Genomic DNA, 17,952 nt, shown 5'->3' with positions numbered 1-17,952 from the left:
CCATAAAAATACCCATTAAAATTTACTGGTATGTATGTTTAAGGGCTCAGAAAAACCAAAACAAGATGTCATCAATTTTACCGTGGAAATGTCTGTTGTTATTATTGCTAACACAGATAGTCATACACATAGTATTAAGTCATCACAATGTATTTGGAAAAGCGACAGGTTTGTAATCAGCAATGACCCCAAAATACTTCATCAATCAAAAAGAAAATATATCGTATCAGGTATTCATGTTTTAATAACGACTTTCTATTACAGTATCATAGTTGTTCTAGCTCAACTATAATAATATCATCTTGATTGAATAAACATTTTCTTCCCAGAGGAGTCTAGATAGACATACTTGCTATACCGTATACCGCGATACCGTCAAGCAGGAAATATTATACTTGTATTAATTTTAATGATATCCTTCGTAATGTGTACCCACTATTGCAATTGGCTAAAGAGTGTTAGATATACAATTTAGAATTAGCATATTGGAACCATCAAAGTAGCGTTGGTAATACACTTTGAGACAAAAGGTAAACATTTACTAGTCATGCTAGTAGCTAGTATAATACAGAATAGTTGGTTTAACCCCAAGGGGTTTTCCACTTGTTGCACTAAACTCCGATATCAACCACCACACGTCATGGCTCAGTGTAGTCCATTAGACCGTCCTATGTGCTCATTATAGCAAAATAAATTAAACTTCTACTTCATTTTAAGGGAAATAGGTTGTCATACGCTTGGTTTGATACGTTGTTAAAGCTTTTTCACTTTCATTTCCACTTTTGAAAATTATTCTTAATGATATAGATCACCACTCTAACACTTCAATGCCTAGAAATACGATAGTTTAAGGATATTGCTTCCCCAAGTGACGCGAATGACCCAAAAGAAAGGACTTTGACATTGCCTGGAAATGCGTAAATTTAATGCATGAAGTACAATAGTATATAGGGTGTGAACGCCTCTTAAAGTAAGGGTTATGAGAATATAGATTATTATGCGATGTAAATCTCGGGGGCTTGATATAAAGTCTTTGACCGATATGAACTGTGATGCACATCATCTGCCAATGGTGAATGATGAGATACAAGTACCAAGAGTGAGTACAAGAACTTGGAGGTGATAAATAAAGAAAATAATCACATATTGAAAAATGTCTTTGGTTTTCTTTAAAAGCAAGCAAGCAAGCAAGCAAGCAAGCAAGCAAGCAAGAAAGACAGAAAGAAAGAAAGAAAACCCAGGCTATCTCGGTAAAAAGTTATATATAGGTTAATGAAAAAAACACCCATATGGTACCCCTTCTGTAATGTGTAACAGCTTACCTGTCTTACATGGTACACCTATGTTATCAAAGAACGAGGCAGAATAATTAATTTCGGAAGCTAGGAGAGCTACATCCTATCTTGAAGCAAATCAAAGCAAAACATTGTCTCAATATTGACGCAATATTCAATAAAAGATACAGTGAACTTATTTGTATTCACCGACTTACATTTATAACAACCACAGGTTTGACCGACTTTAATCTTAAACGTTATTCTATCTTTGTTCGTACACATCAGAGTTGTGATAAAGACTGGCCATGTGGTCAAAATACCAGCAGACATTGTAATAAAGACTGAACAAAATAAGTCAGGGTATGAGCCAGAGAAAGTGTGTTTCTCGCTATGTTCCTAACTTATCTATTCAGCTTATGTATATAACTTTTCACGTCTAAAAAGAGCAACATTAACTTCAATAGATATCATCAACGGAATACTCATCGTGAGAATTGTGAGACATGCGGGACGCTGGAGACTGTTGTCGCAAAATGAGAACATTACAGATTTGTGAATAATAACAGTTTCTATAATCTTAAATATAAAATGAACTCAAAACACCATTTTTAGCAACCAATAATTATACCACAAATACACCGAACGTTGCACAGCTGTAAAGACGATATGACTATTTTAAGTCAACAAAAAAGTTCTTGTAATGTTGGCCCCACCCTCACCACAAACCAAAGAGCTGGCTACGTCACTGAATAATACATAACATTGGCAATGTTCAGAACTGATAAAGCTTCAACATTTCAACCGTTACCAGAAATAGTAAGCAATATCTGTAGAGCAAAAGTTTACTTATAACTTCCAAAGGAAATGATTCAGAGAAATAAATTGCAGGGCTTTTTTAAACAAATGAAATACTTTTGCTTTCATCTTCCATTTACTGCAAGCAACCGCTAAGCGAAAGGTATAATCAAAGGTGATGTTATTTCTGTCGTGTAAAGGTCTTGTAATATGCTGCATATGATGTGGACTAACGTGCGTGACTTGCTAAAAACACTAACCTGGAGGTTGGATGCTAAAGGAAATCATAAAAAAGAACGTATAACAGATCAAATGTAATGACGACTGAAAAGATCAGGAAAATCTATCATTTGTACACAAATTAATACAAATCGGAGTTTTATGTTTCAATGTAAGAGCCAAGACGTATGGCAAGTGGACTACGGAGAAATCTATGTGCGGATGTACACTGCCGATGAGTGTTTGATCTCCTATTCAGTTCATGTCAGTCCAAAATATATTGTGACGTCATCCGCACAGTTTAGCCACATCCGTCTCTTACCTAAAGATCGTAACTTTGGCGTAGTAAGAGTACGGCGTGTGGCTCGAGGTTCCAATACAAACTTACGTACATTTAATCCTAGGGCTCTTCGTGCAGTCAGTCAAAATAATAATATCACGTGCTGCCTTCAAGTAGTAAGGTTATTGCCACATATCATAAACACTGTCTGAACATTTATTTCTTTCAGGTTAGAGCTTCTCGTATTTCCTTTAATTTATTCCATTCTTAATACAAGATTTCTAGTAGCATTTTATCGGTTCTACTTCTTTTAGCTTGAACAAAAAAATAGTCGTAAGCTTCTTCAGTAACAAACCACGACTTGTACTAACAAGTAAACATAACGCTGCTTTTCGTGTCTGTATAAGTTATGCATAAGATATCAATTTATTCAAAATACTTTCGAACAATTCCAGAAATTAATATGCCAATATCAATACCAAGTAACTCTGGATGACTGAATGTGCTATCCACCCATGTAACCTTCGTACACAATTATGTACATAAAATAATAATTAATATTAAAATCACACTTCAGCTAAACATGATAGACATCCAAATTTGGCAACAGAAAGCGAATAACAACTGATGCAAATTTATTTTACTCATACACAATAAACACAAAATCATGTATATAAATGTCCGCAGATGAATCATTAAGACCAAAAGGAATGTCAACAAGTGGGATATAAATTTATTATCATGCAATGCACTTACATTGGACATACTGCAAAAGTTCTCTCAGATTCGTGTACATGATGTAAAACAATCTATATCTTATTTTGAAACTGTACTAATTTGGAGCATTTGTACGACGAATTTTATTCCAAGACAAAAATAAAATAAATAAAATAATAAAAGACAGACATAGTTATCTAGATATAGCGACAATAAAATACATCATTCCGTCAAGCAGGAAATATATATTTGTATTAATTTTTTATGATTCCCTTCGTAATGTGTGCCAACTATGACAGTTGGCTAAAAAGTGTTATGATAGTACACAATTATTTATAATTATCGTTTTGGAATTTTCAAAGTAGTGTTGGTAATACACTTTGAGACAAAAGGTCATGCTAGTAGCTAGTCTAATAAAGAATAGATGTTTTCACCACCAGGAATTTTCCACTTGTTGTACTAAACCCTGAAATCAACCACCACAAGTCATTACTCTATATAGTCATTGGACGGTTCTATGTGCTTATTGTAGCAAAATAAATTAACCTTCCACCTAACGTTAAGGGAAATATGTTGTCATACGCTTGGGTTGATGTGTTGTTAAAGCCTTGTTACCTTTATTTCTACTGTTGAAAATTATTCTTAATGACCACTTTAACACTTCTACATTGGTTTATACACCATTGTACACACATTGTTTTGAAATACTAAGTTACATTTAGTTTAAAATTCATATATAATTTCGCCGGGCGCGCTCATATGTGACGTGTCATGTCAAAAGCAGACACTTTTGGGCAGGATCGTAAATGGTGAAATAGCCAAAAATCTGCCCGGATGTGATTTTATCACAATTTGGGTTTGTTGCGAATTTGTGATGTTATTAATGTTAAAAATATTGTCTGATAGTTTCAGACTGGACACTGGAATATAACTGGCATCATGTGTTTGTGAGACATTTTTCAAGGTAATTCCTACTCTCAACATTGTCAATAATATTTTTAAAGACCGATATCTCAATTTCCAACTTTATAATACCATAACTTATGAACTCAATATCTTCGCTTAAGAATGTCCGATTTCATTGGGGAAAACCGCATTGTGGAGCAAAATATCTATAAGATATGTAAAAAACTCAAAATTGATAACCTGCCCAAAAGTGTCTGCTTTTGACATGACACGTCACATATTATGATGTCATAATCCTGTCATATTGACACTGTTTGTGCACATTTTAGTATCAATGAAAAGAAGAGACATATTGCTTTTCATGTACTGGGATACTTACGTAACAGCTCACGTTTATAACAGACATTTTATGGAAGAGTTGCAACCTCCACCTGCGAAGTGTATTACAAATGTCTAGAAAACCGATACTTTAAGGATATTGCTTCCTCAAGTGACACGAACAACTAAAAAAGGACTTTGACATCGCCTGGAAACGTCGTATGCTGTGACAACAATTATTGCGTAAGTTTAATGCATTAAGGACAAGAGTATAGGGTGTGAACGCCTCTTAAAGCACGGCTTATGAGAGTACAGATTATTATGCGATGTAAATCTCGGGGCTTGCTCTGAAGCCTTTGACGCGATATGAACTGTGATGCACATTATCTGCCGGTGGGGGTTGTTGAGATACAAGTAACCAGAGTACAAGAACTTGGGGCGTGAGGAATAAGAAAAACAATCATATATTGAAGAATGTCTTTTGTTTATGTTATATTTGTCTTTGCAATGCTATGCACACATTACTGTGCACGGTTCTTACAACGAATATTGTCCCACAATAGTGGGCGTAGTTTGCTATATTACGCATAATTTTACATTACTGTTTCAGTATATTTACGTATCAACTTCTATTGGCTCTGTGGAAGATTTAAAGAAAGAAAGAAAAAAAACGAAAGAAAGAAAGAAAGAAAGAATGAAAGGAAGGAAGAGAGAAAGAAAGAAAGTAAGAAAATAAGTAAGTAAGTAACTAAGAAAGAAACAAAGAAAGAAAGAAATTGAAAAAAAAAAAGAAACAAAGAATGAAAGAAAGAAAGAAACAAACAGAGAAAAAACTTCTTCAGTTATCAAATAAGCAATACCCACCTGGTACCCCTTCTGAAATGTGTAACAGGTTAGTCTTACACGGTACACTTATGTAATCAAAGAACGAAGCATAATAATTAATTTGGGAAGCGCGGAGAGCCACAGCCTATCTTGAAGGAAAACATTGCCTCAATATTGACGCAATATTCAGGAATCGGTGAACTTATTTATATTCACCAACTTATATTTATAACAACATCAGGTTTGTCGACTTTAATATTAATCTTTCTGATTTTATTCTGCTATTGCCTGGACACATCAGAGTTCTGATAAAGACTTGTCAATGTGCCAGTTACAAGCAGACATTGTACGAAAGACAAAAGAAAATGAATTCGGACATGGGCCAGAGAAAGCGTGTCACTCAATATGTTCCTAATTAATGTATGTAACGTATTTATTTCATGTCCTAAATGTGCAAACTTTGCTTCAATAAGAATTGGCACAACAGATATCATAAACAAAGCAATTGTGGGAAATGTATATGTGTCACGACACTGGTTATTGACTGATGTCAGTACTGACTGATTTCACAAAATGAAAACATTACAGATTTGGGAATTAAAACAATATCTATAATCCTAAATTAATTGGTTCAAATCATGTACCACAAATATACGAAACGTGGTACATCTGTAATTTGTACGAGTAAAGTGAAGTGTTTTTGCGCCCTATACCCAAACCGCAAAACAAAAAGTTGGATATGCCACTGGATATTATTATTATTAGGAAATGATTTAAAGGAATAAACTAGACGGCCCTTTTGAACAAATCAAATATCTTCACATTCACCTTCCATTTACTAAAGCAACCGCTAAGCAATAGGAACAATTTAAGATGAGGCTATTTCTTTCGTGAAAGTGTCCAGAAAATGTTCTAATAATGCCAAACGCGAGTGACTTGCTAAAAATAATCTGGAAGTTGAATGCTATAAGCATGCGAAGGGAAATCATAAAAAGAACGTATAACAGGTCAAATGTAATGAGGACTGGATTTCTCTCACAGAACAGCACATAATACCCAAGGAGACCCTAAAATACCTTTACATTCCAACCACTCACTATAAAAGAGATAAAACTTAATTATCTACCTATGGTTCGTCTTGGTACCTATTGAGAATTAAACAAACTAAAAAGACACGGACGTAATTAAAACTGTTGTAATTACGCGAAGGTCCTTACTACTTGAATGCCTCCATTAAAACAACTTAATAAGAGCTTCTATAAACAGAATGATCGTCTTTATTATAGGCTCGACCGATTCACCAAATCATACATCAAATGCGTTATTATGATGTTACTATTCTATTCACGTTGACCTTAGTCCATTCACTTTAATAATTGTGACGCGATCAAGCAAAATCAGTCGGAACTCGGAAATATTAAATTTTCAGTTTCTTATCAGATAGTAACAAACATTTGCAAAGCTGCATTTTGCAGAAAACCCCATTGCAATTGAACAATCAGTTTCAAAGATATGAGCAATTTAAGAGTTTCCAAAACAAAAGAAAACAAAACGAAATATTTCTTTTGTTTGGCTATATCTCTAAATCAATATTTCCGAGTTCCGACTGATTTTGCTTGATCGCATCACATTTATAGGAACGATGATGATATTATCTATTTACTCTGTACAGTCGGGAAGCCAGTTCACGATTTCGAGCAAATCTTAAACATGGACGTAGTCCCTTGCCGAACTTCGCCCCTTTGGTCAGAGTCGAGGCTGTTTTGGCGCCTTAAATAGAGGGCGGTAGTTTTACTACTATAGTTCAGGTCAAAAATAACCAATCGACGCGGAACTTTCAGAATCGGATCGCCATATAAGGATACAGCTTATGAATAATCATAGTTCATTTCTAAGGCAGTAACCGCATCCCTCGAGCACTGATTAGTGGCCCGCATCGCAGGTGAGTTTTTGATTTGTCTCTTTTATTTACCTTTTTCCTAATCTGCCACAGGTCGTATAGCGTGTGTCAGTACTATGATTTATTGAAATTTTGATTGAAACATGTCTTAATTTACGAATTCTTAAAATATTTTCGCCGGACGCCTCGCAAAAAATGAAATAATTGGCTGTTACTGAGGCTTATCTGTGAAATGACTAGGGTGACGAATTTTGCACCACTGCGCACACGCAAATTATACTTTGCGTATAAAAACATGAACATGATGAAACTTTTTACTAATCTGCCACAGGTCGTTTAGCGTGTGTCAGTACTATGATTTATAGAAATTTTGATTGAAACATGTCTTAATTTACGAATTCTTAAAAAAATTTCGCCGGACGCCTCGCGAAAAATGAAATAATTGGCTGTTACTGAGGCTTGTCTGTGGCTACCGTGAAATGACTAGGGGTGACGAATTTTGCACCACTGCGCGCACAAACAAATTTTAATGTGCGTATAAAAACATGAAATGCATCCAGTTTGTATGGAATACGTTCAGCTTGTGCTTTTATAAATTGTCCTCGATCGTGAATATAAATTTGCGATGAACGTCGATGAATTATTCGTTTTCGAGTTGGATTTTTTCACGTTTTCAGTGACTTGCAAGTTGCACAATGTGCATGACTTGTCATGCAAGCATAAATATGAATAATGGATGGAATCAGGGCTGTCAACTCTCACGCATTGGCCGTGAGTCTCACGCATTGGGTCACTTTCTCACGGTCTCACGCCAAGGTAGTATAATCTCACGCCTAGGTAGTAAATCTCACGCAAAATGAGTAAACTCTCACGCATCGTCATGAATAATTTGTTACTCCTACCCCCCCCCCCCCCCGCTTTTCACATTCTCGAGCGCCGTGGCTCAAATAATCATGGTACAAAATTAGCTCGTTCACGTAGCGTTTTCGTTGTCCCACTGGCCTACTACAACGTAGATTGCCTGGCGATCGGAGTGTTATCGTCAGAGCACCTCGGACTAGTACAAAATGAACATTGGCGTCGGCAAATCCCGGTACGTCTCTGTCTCACGCCAAGCAATTCCAAAAAGTTGACAGCCCTGGATGGAATTGAATGTTGCTTATTTGCACGTTTTGGGTCAAGCTGGGAGAAAAATATCCCAGGTGGACCCAAAATATCGTATCACACACGATAGACCATCTAAGTTATCGTAAATCGGTTTCTCCCAGGTAGACCGTAAAATTTTGGTTGCCACAATGGCAATGCCACATTCGGCCCACAAACGCCCAGGATTTTTAGCCAGGTCGACCCACGACAAGAATGCAATTAGGCCTACGTGATCCGACCATGGCGATACACATGTGACGAGTATAAATCATTGTACAGCATTCATTCATAACTTTTGCAAGCACCGATGACTACAATGATGATCAAGAATAATTTAATTTGCCAAGACATTTTTGATGTATTTCTCGCTCTCATTTGACATTGCATTCGCACATGCACATGCACAGCAGTAAATGTACCGTAAGCTTGCCATATGAAATATGGTTACCGTAGTTATTATATCCGGTTTATTATACTTTTAGAATTTGATTATCAAAGCTAATGGTCCAGTGACCGTGCCTTGTGGCACACTAGAATGATTCCCCTTCAACCCATTTCGAGCACTCTCCGTCGATCACAACACGCTATGCAGGGTTGTTTGATTTAAATCACATCGATTTAAATCAGTGATTTAAATCGCGATTTAAATCACTTGATTTTTTTTTTTAAATCGCTGATTTAAATCAACTTTTTTCATTTTTACCATTTTTGATAAATATAACTTAATTTCTTTCTTAATTTGACTGTTTTACATCATTCCTGATGTTTCTACAACCTTTGGATACAATTAAAATACCTTTATGATGTCACTTTATCTTTTGCTAAAAATTCATCTCCAAGGTGCCGAATTCAACAGGTTTTTCCCCATGATTTTTGCCCAATTTTTACTTCGAAATTTTCACATGTAAAAACACGTTTTGAATTTTTGTAAATACCTGATAGTATTGTGCATATGTCTAGCATTCCACTGGTCGCTTTTGAACTTATTATGGGGTATAGCAGTTCTTGGAATTAAAAAAATCAAAAAAATTGCTTTAAATCAAAAAAATCCAAAAAATAAAAAAAATCTGATTTTTTTGATTTTTTTTAAAAAAATAAAAAAATCAACAACCCTGACGCTATGCATTTTCTTTGTGTGAGAAACAACTCAATATTTTTGCATTTTTCTCAAAAATTATAGTGCATTGGGGACAAGTAAGATATGTATATTATAGGGGCAAGGACTGCCACTACTGCACTGGAAATTTTATGTCAGCACAGACAACCGTTGTGGAGTTACACTCAAAAATGAGGGAAAACCAATATTTGATCAATAAATCATTAACTACCTGCTTTGAGTTGCTGAATTTTCAGTACAGTAGTTGTAGTCCTTGCCCCTATAATATGCATATCTTGACTTGTCACCAATGTGCTATAATTTTTGAGAAAATGCAAAAATAAGCACAAAATTGGCCAGGGGTGGCACCTTATCAGACGCTTTTTGTTGTCAAGCTCCAAAGCTTGTTTCAGTGTTGCAAGTTTTCCGGTTTTTGCCAGATTTCCGTTTTTTTTTCTTAATCCGGATTTTTCCAGGGGGAAATTTTTTTTAAAAATAACATTTCTGGAAGTGGACTGGATGATGATATTTCACCATAAAATTAAAAAGAGCAACAAAAAAAAAAAGGGGCGGGAGGGGTTGATACCGTCATAGCCTATTCCCTGATCCCCAGCGTTCTCTAAAAAGATAGTGCTCCTGAACTTGTGCTAAAATTCAGTAGGCCTTTTTTTCCTTCTCTACATTGGCTCTAATTTCTGAAGACAATAGAAGTAAGTGACATTGACACACATTATTGCCTTGCCATTTCAGGGAGAAGGTATTGTCTGATATACTGACTTGAGTCGCTCGATCATGGAACCTGATGATACACAAGCAAAGAAGACAATAGTGAGTGAAGCAAATTAAGAAGCCAAGGACAGGATAATAGATGTGGAAATGCCTGACACACAGTTTGTAAGTATGCAGCAGTGGTGTAGTGATCCTATGGAGGGCACCAACCATGATTGGGGGTACACAAGCCATTTTTCGGCAATATTCCTGTGAGATTTCCCCCTTCCGTATGCCCCTATGATGATAAGCCACAGAGGTGTAGGATTATCTTAGGGTGCTGAATTGCAGGAAAGTGGACATTTTCCAGGGTGAGGCAATTTTGTGAAAAGTGAAGTTTACAACAAATTTTGGACCAAAGCCCTCCCCCACCGGGGGGGGTGGTAGATACATGTCTGTTATCATTTTTCATTTTGTTTCCTTGAATATTTGTGAGTCATCCAATCTCGTCCAGTATAAATCAGCGTGCGGGCAGGGCTGTAGAATGTTTAACAACTACCGGAATTCCAATGTCTACATGTGCACTGTGCAGTCTAGCTAGTTGGTTGCTATGAGCACACCACATGTGGTAAAGAGCTGCTGTAAACTTGTGTAAAGAGGATAAAATGCTTACATGTAGATGACTGCTAACTAGTATGAGGCATCCAAATTCATTCATATCAATCAATACCTATCCACAATTGCAATCAAAGGCAGACTACATGTAGATCCATTGAATTGTTTTTGCATGTGCCGGTTTCGAAGGGCTTTTGTCTAACACACGCGTCACGTCACGTCACGTCACGTCACGTCACGTCACGTCACGTCACGTCACGTCACGTCACGTCACGTTGAAATGTTATCAAAAGTTCATAATAAATTATTAACTCCACAATTACCCTTATCTCCCTACGTGATAAATAGTCCGTGAAATAGTCCATGGAATTCCAGCTTTTCATCAATGCCGCAAAGCACAGCAAAGCTTCAATGAATAAAATAATCGGGATTGCTGGAACTACTTTTAAACCACAGCCCGTAGTGTAGCCTCTTTTGCAGGCGGTGCGTTTTCGCTTTTCTCAAACTATGAGTGTGATAAAAACACGAGTAGCCTGCGACGGAGGCTACGTACAGTGCGCACACCACTAAATAATGCTCCCACTGAAACACACGTGAAAATGGCCTATCAAAACAAAATAAGCTACCTCATTCGCGTGTTTCAGACTTATAAAACACGTTAGCCATTTTGCAGAATCTGTGAGGTATATGATGCGGTATTATTTGGTCTTCTTTGATGGCGGTGTAAATAGCTGGTCATATAATTCGCAGTAGGGGATATTTGCTCTCGTCTCGGTTGTCTTTTGCTCGCTTTTTGCATTTGGCAACAAATGTTGCCAAATGCTTTCTTTCACCCGCATTTCTTTCTTCTGGCAACATTTCAAATCGCTATAACATCCACATACTAACTGACCACTCCCATTTATGGTTTGTACCCCAATTTGACCTTTGACCTTGATTATATAGTTGAAAATGTGATTTTTTTCACACAAAAATACTAAGGCTTCTAGACGATTAAGCTGATTTCCACCAAAATATTTTAGAAGAATCCCCTACCCATGCTTCATATAGGATGTACACAAATAAGGGGTCAAAGGTCATTTTTCTTCTTTCTGGCAACATTTCAAAATGAGTCTAGCACCCGTATACTACATCGGATTTTGACCAGGCTTGGTCACAATAATCACTGACCACCCCCATTAATGTTGTGTGACCATGACCCTAATTTGACCTTTGACCTACTTGATATGGCCAAAATGTGATTTCACGACATTTTTTTCACATGCCACAAACCTTGTGGGAAGCACAAGTGGGTAAGTGGCTACTAAGTTTCCTATATGGCTTCAAGGTCAAAGGTCATGTTCGTGGTGTGGACGGCGGTGTGAAGTTGGCGCGAAATGTTGAACTTCATTGCGTAAATGACAGCTTGTCGCCCATTTACGACCGCACAACAATAAAATCACTCCGCGTTTGTCGTGGCTATTGTGATGCGAATCGTCATCGTGGTTTAAAGCTGGTAGGACCTACATTTGTATAGGCCAAGTAAAATTAATAAGGAATATTTTTTCATACAAATACAAGTAAATATTTTGCCATAGAAAAAAGTCATTTTTTAAATAAATGATCGTGTCTGGAAATTCATGGAAGGTAAAATCGCGAATCTGTTTGCCCTTTTACGTGCATTTCGATGGGGCTTATTTGGTGGTGTGCGGCCGTCAGCAATCGCCACGCCGATAACCATTTCACTGTGGGCCTGGGATAATGACGGGTTCGATGCGGAAACACCCCGGGAAAAACTAAACGAAATCGTGAACTGATCCGTATGACTTGTTTGTAACTTTTAAGAAGATATCAACGTGACGTGACGTGACGTGACGTGACGTGACGTGACGTGACGTGACGTGACGTGACGCGTGTGTTAGACAAAAGCCGTTTCGAAGTGCAGGATATTTGAAATTTATAAGCATTTTGTGATACAATTGGTTGTCATTGAAAAAAAAAAAAAACTTCAATGCACAATTATTTTCCGTACCATTCCTCCGCTTCACCTTACAGTCTACTTTTTTTTCAAATTAAACTTAGGACATATCTGGCATTCTGGCTATTGTGGATGAACTTAAAGAAGGAGGATCATTGCATGCAGCTCACTACAGCAAATGGTGCACATTCTAATCAAGAAATATGGATACAGGTAAGAAAATAATTACTTAAAAAACATATTATGCAAAAAAAAGTAACACCAAACTAAGCAAGGTGTTTCCAGATATTTCAATATGTCTCAAAGCTGTCACGTTCGTTCATTTTGCGGTGCACATTCACTTTTTTGTTTGTTTCCACATTGGATTTAAAATCTTCATAAGCTTTGAGACATGTACATGTATGGAATTTTATTTCCTAAGTAATTGTATGATTAAGCCTGGTCAGAATGCTAGATGCTGGTTAACTAGGTGGTTGACCTGACCATCATTACCTACATGCTCCATGCTGTTTTCCCTGTCTGCTAGCCAAAAGAGAATTAATTTCTTTCTCCCACTTGCACTCCCAGGTTTGCAAATCTTTTATACCCAAATTTCTTTTGTCCAAACCAGTTTATTAAAAACAAGGTTAATTATTTAATTTCTTTTGTCATCTCTTTTTTCAGATGTGGATGAACAAAGTGTAAAAATGTGGTTCTGATAGCACTGCCTTTCATATTGCTACAGTGAAGAAAGGAATGGCATCTTTCATTGATTTTCAGCCAGTAAGTTTTATTCAATTACAACCCTGATTTACTATAACTGAAATGAAATTTAATTGAAAAATAACAGGCAGATTTTCCCTAACTTTTTGACAAGGGCCCTTATTTCTACATCAGTGTGGTGCAACCCAAAACATACTGTGGAATAAATATTCAGGTTTGGGTAGAGGTACAAGTACAAGTATTTCCATTGACTATTTTACTGGTACAAGTGTGAGAAATCAGTGAATTACACAATATGAAGGTGCAGTTGCCCTGCAAAATGACAGTTCAAGTGATAAACAAGAATTTCCAGTCACTTTTGTTTTATTTTTGATGTTTTATGTTTATAATCTTACCTGAATGTTTTTTCTATAAGGTTTTTGTTTGCGACCCATTTTCAAATGGTCTGCGACACAAAAAAGGCTGTGACCCAGAATGGACCATTTGTAGAATCGATCTAGGCATTACCGCATACTTGTTGATTGTTAAATCCTTGACAGACACACACTTTTGAGGCCTGTTCACAAAGCATGGATATTAATTTTTCCATATTGTCATGGATATAAATGCAGCAAAAATAATAATTTTAAAACTAGCATGGAAAAGAGGGGAGGGGCAAGGGAGTGATGGTAACTTAAGCCACGATTAAGAGTGATAAAGTGAAAAACAATTGGCTTGCTGTGCAAACTATTTGTGTTGTGTACAGTGCTTGTTGTGCTCCCTGCCTACTCCCTCCCACTCAGTGTTAGTGATTAGTCCCAGTAATGATACTACCCCTACCCCTTTTTGGGTCTCAAATACTGCATCATTTTATTTACTGAGGTATATTTATCATTTTTTACAGGCAAACCTACCACAATACTTGGATGCTCTCTCGCGGAAGAGACGACTGCCATTTGTTCTCATACTCGACCCACAGGATCTACCGTCGCCATTGTTGAAAAGGGTGGAGGGGCCGGTTGTGCCCTAAACCAGGAGAGATTGCAGAGGGCATTGGACGTGTGTTTTCAGGTTTTTCACGTGCTAGACCAAGAGGTTGCCACATGTTCTACCACATGGGAATTCATACAGAAAGTTTTTATTTCAATACGTACAAAGAAAAAACAAACCTAAATATTGCAGTTAATGTAGCTGGTGAAGGGACTATAAATATTCTGTACTAGAAAAATACAAATCTGATACCATGTTATAAAAAATCAGATAGCACTTTCTGTGTACTTGTACAGTTGCTAACCTGACGGATTGTGCACTTTTTTAGTAGAAGCTTGAGAATTTCCACACATGAGATACAAGGTCAAATGTTGATTTTAAGATGTGGAGCCAAGAAGTGGGAGATGGGAGACGGTTAGCCCCCAGAAACCCTGAAATGGCCCCTGGTCCCATCTAAATTTCAGCTGACCAGGGGACACTTTTCTTCAGGAACTGGCCCCTGGTCACTATACCCAAAAATTCAATTCCATAGCCATTAATGCATGATGAACTTATTCAGAACAAATATTGGCCCCTTGTTGATTAGAAGTGGCCCCTTGTTCCATGTTGAATGAAGTGAACCAGGGGCCATTTTATGGGAAAATTAGCCCCTGGTTCATCATTTCTTCTTTTCACCCTTGACCAGATCCTTTATTGAGCTATTCCAGTTGAAATCCATACACCCCCTTTGGAAGATATGACCGTAATCTCCCACACAGGGAGTGTTAATTTCAAATGGAGTTACCTCACCATCACTTTACAGATTTTGTCATAGGTAGAGCCTGTAATCTCACTGTACAAAAACTGTAATGCTTCCGTCAATTGCAAGCCCGGCTACCAGGGACCCGGGGACGTAGCGGGGGAGATTACCAAAGGCAATTGTAATAATCCCCGCTATGCCCCGGGTATTGTCTTGGGTACCGGGGCACAAATTGTGGGTGAAACCCCCAGTACTGTCCCCGCCCATGCCAGCCGGGTTTCAAAGTGCTGTATTAATTTTCAATGTTTTTAATCAGCAAATCCAAAATTTAAGTATTTTCATGGCCCCGCTACCGGGACGACTGATTGTACATCCCGGGTACAGTCCCGGGTACCGGGGATGTACTTTCTGGTAATTTCAGGGTGACAGTCCCGGGTATTGTGTCTACAGTGCCCGGGTCCCTGGTAGCCGGGCTTGCAATTGACGGAAGCATAAAATCACATTTTATGGGATTTCTGTGAAAAAAAACTCGCTAGTGTTTCTGGATCTGGTATTAGGTCTTATGGCATCACAAGTCGTGTGTGTCTGGCAATTGTGTGTACGTCAACAATTTGGTCTCATACATGTATGAACAGTTCAAATCCTATGATTATCCTATTGCAATCATTATTATGCTTTTAGAATCTTCCATCCTACACATTTTTAAAAACCAATTATTCTGGATATCTGCCCTCAAACTGAAATTGGCGACCAATTACACCTGAACATGGAGGTCTCTGCATCAGCTTGCAGTCCACGATCACCATACATGTAGCGTATAGATATTGAAATACCATTTAGCGACCCCACTTTTAAGCGGTTACAGAATGTAATTGAGAAAATTAAAATTTTGACCAAAAATCACATTTTGACCAAAAAATCACATTTTTGAAGAAAAGTTATATTTTTGATCAAAAATAACATTTTTGACCAAAAAATCACACTTTTGAAGAAAAATTATATTTTTGATCATAAATCACATTTGTGACAAAAAATCACATTTTGACCAAAAATCATGTTTTTGACCAAAAATTAATTTTTTTTATAAAAATCTGATTCTCAAAGCATAATAATGTTAAATTGTATGGATCCTTTCACACGATACACAAAGATATTGGTCTCGCTGTGAGTTTACAGGCATGGGATTTTCCAGTGGAAATACTGGAACCAGTCTTTTTTATTTATTTTCAGCCCATTTTGAGGTGTTCTTGTCCAATTTTACGCGCTTTTCCAGACTTTTTTTATAAATGCGTAGTCCCATGCCTGGTTTAAAAGATATCGTGCGCGGCTATCGCCTCGCACAATATCTTTGTGTATCACGCGTAAGGTGTAAAAATATAGTTGTGTGTTCGTATTTTGATAAATTGCCTCTTCTAAACAATAAAATGTTGGAATTATAATAAATGCAATTTCCAATTATAAAATACAATTTTATAATTGCAGTACACATTGCATGTTCTAATTAACAGAACTATATTACATGATTATACCGGTACTACAAAATAAACAGATGGACATCTGTGCAGGCAATTGTGTCCAACAGGCAAGCCCGTACGCACGGAGGGGGTGCGTCCCCCCTAATTTTGGAAAAATATACCAGAAGTCCCAAAATTTCAGAATTTGAGAGCGCAGCAAGCAAAAAAAGTATAAGGATTTTTACTTTTTACAAAAAAGTCCAAATTTTGGGAAGAAAGTCCACTTTTCACAAAATCGCACCCCCCCATTGAAAAAAAGTCCACTTTTTCAAAATCAGCACCCCAAACGTAATCCTAACCAGGTTGCAAATGGCTGTCACAGAATTAATCCCAATACTATAATTTTCATAAATGAACAGAGTGTCCTAAAAAGTAAAATGTTGTAAATTAACTCTGTTAAAGCTGTTGGACTGAATTGACCTCAGTGCAATATTGTATAAAAATAAAAATGCCCTACAAATAAATGCCTTGTAAGTTGTATTACTAAACTGTAGTCATTGTGTTTCATTAAATGTACATTTCATTTGCAAGCAGTCAGATTTACTGCTGAAGTCAAATTTGACTACAATGAAGTCAAAGGGTAAAGGAATAACATGATATGGGGAAATGAGTAAATGATCCTATTTTGATATAAAATTGGATTGGTTTGAGCCGAATACACAAATTTATTGGTCTTTTTAAAATATTTGATGAGACATCTAGTCTAATATTTTAAAACTTGGCAAATCCAGTAAATTTTGTATTGGGTGAAAAAACATACAATTTTATCATTATGTTTTCAGAATCTGTTTGTGGTCAAATGTGGTTTTAGAGTATAAAGGTGCCAAATGTGTGCCAAAAATTGCTTGCACTTCCCGTTTGAGCTCCTTTTGACCTGCCAAATTTGTTTGCCTCTTTTGGGTTGCCCAAAAAATTATTGTGCCCCCCCCTAACGTATAATTCATAAATCTGTCAAAGAAACAAGGGTGGACCTTGAACCTAGCTTAACCACAGGCCCGTAGGCTTAGCCTAGCCCTCCCAAAGTGCAAATGCCAAAAACGTCGCATAGGCCTATATTTTACCCAAACAGTCCATTTGCACCGCAGGCCTAGCCTAGTCCTCCCAAATTGCAAATGCCAAAAACGTTGCATAGGCCTATATTTTACCCAAACAGTCCATTTGCACCACACGCGCGTAGGCCTAGCCTAACCCTCCCAAAGTGCAAATGCCAAAAACGTTGCATAGGCCTATATTTTACCCAAACAGTCCATTTGCACCACACGCCCGTAG

General features: G+C 37.1%; 1 protein-coding gene and 1 long non-coding RNA gene across 4 annotated transcripts in view; one reads left to right on the top strand and one right to left on the bottom strand.

The window, feature by feature from the left end:
* LOC140142001 (uncharacterized) overlaps positions 1-17,952 on the bottom strand; it is a 192,309-nt gene that overhangs the window by 50,536 nt on the left and 123,821 nt on the right. The gene's annotated exons all lie outside the window — the stretch shown is intronic.
* LOC140142000 (uncharacterized) lies at positions 7,202-14,694 on the top strand. Of its 2 annotated transcripts, XR_011857503.1 has the most exons (5): positions 7,202-7,279; positions 10,230-10,373; positions 12,864-12,972; positions 13,423-13,521; positions 14,345-14,694. It is a non-coding gene; the product is annotated as an uncharacterized lncRNA (long non-coding RNA). The 2 variants fall into 2 exon arrangements; XR_011857504.1 differs by lacking the exon at positions 12,864-12,972 and having other exon boundaries at positions 7,203-7,279; positions 14,345-14,693.

The sequence above is a fragment of the Amphiura filiformis genome, chromosome 20 (assembly GCF_039555335.1).
Source record: "Amphiura filiformis chromosome 20, Afil_fr2py, whole genome shotgun sequence".
In the NCBI taxonomy this organism is placed as follows: Eukaryota; Metazoa; Echinodermata; class Ophiuroidea; order Amphilepidida; family Amphiuridae; genus Amphiura; species Amphiura filiformis.
The sequence above is the reverse complement of the archived record's forward strand: the minus strand, read 5'-3'. Positions and strand labels throughout refer to the sequence as shown.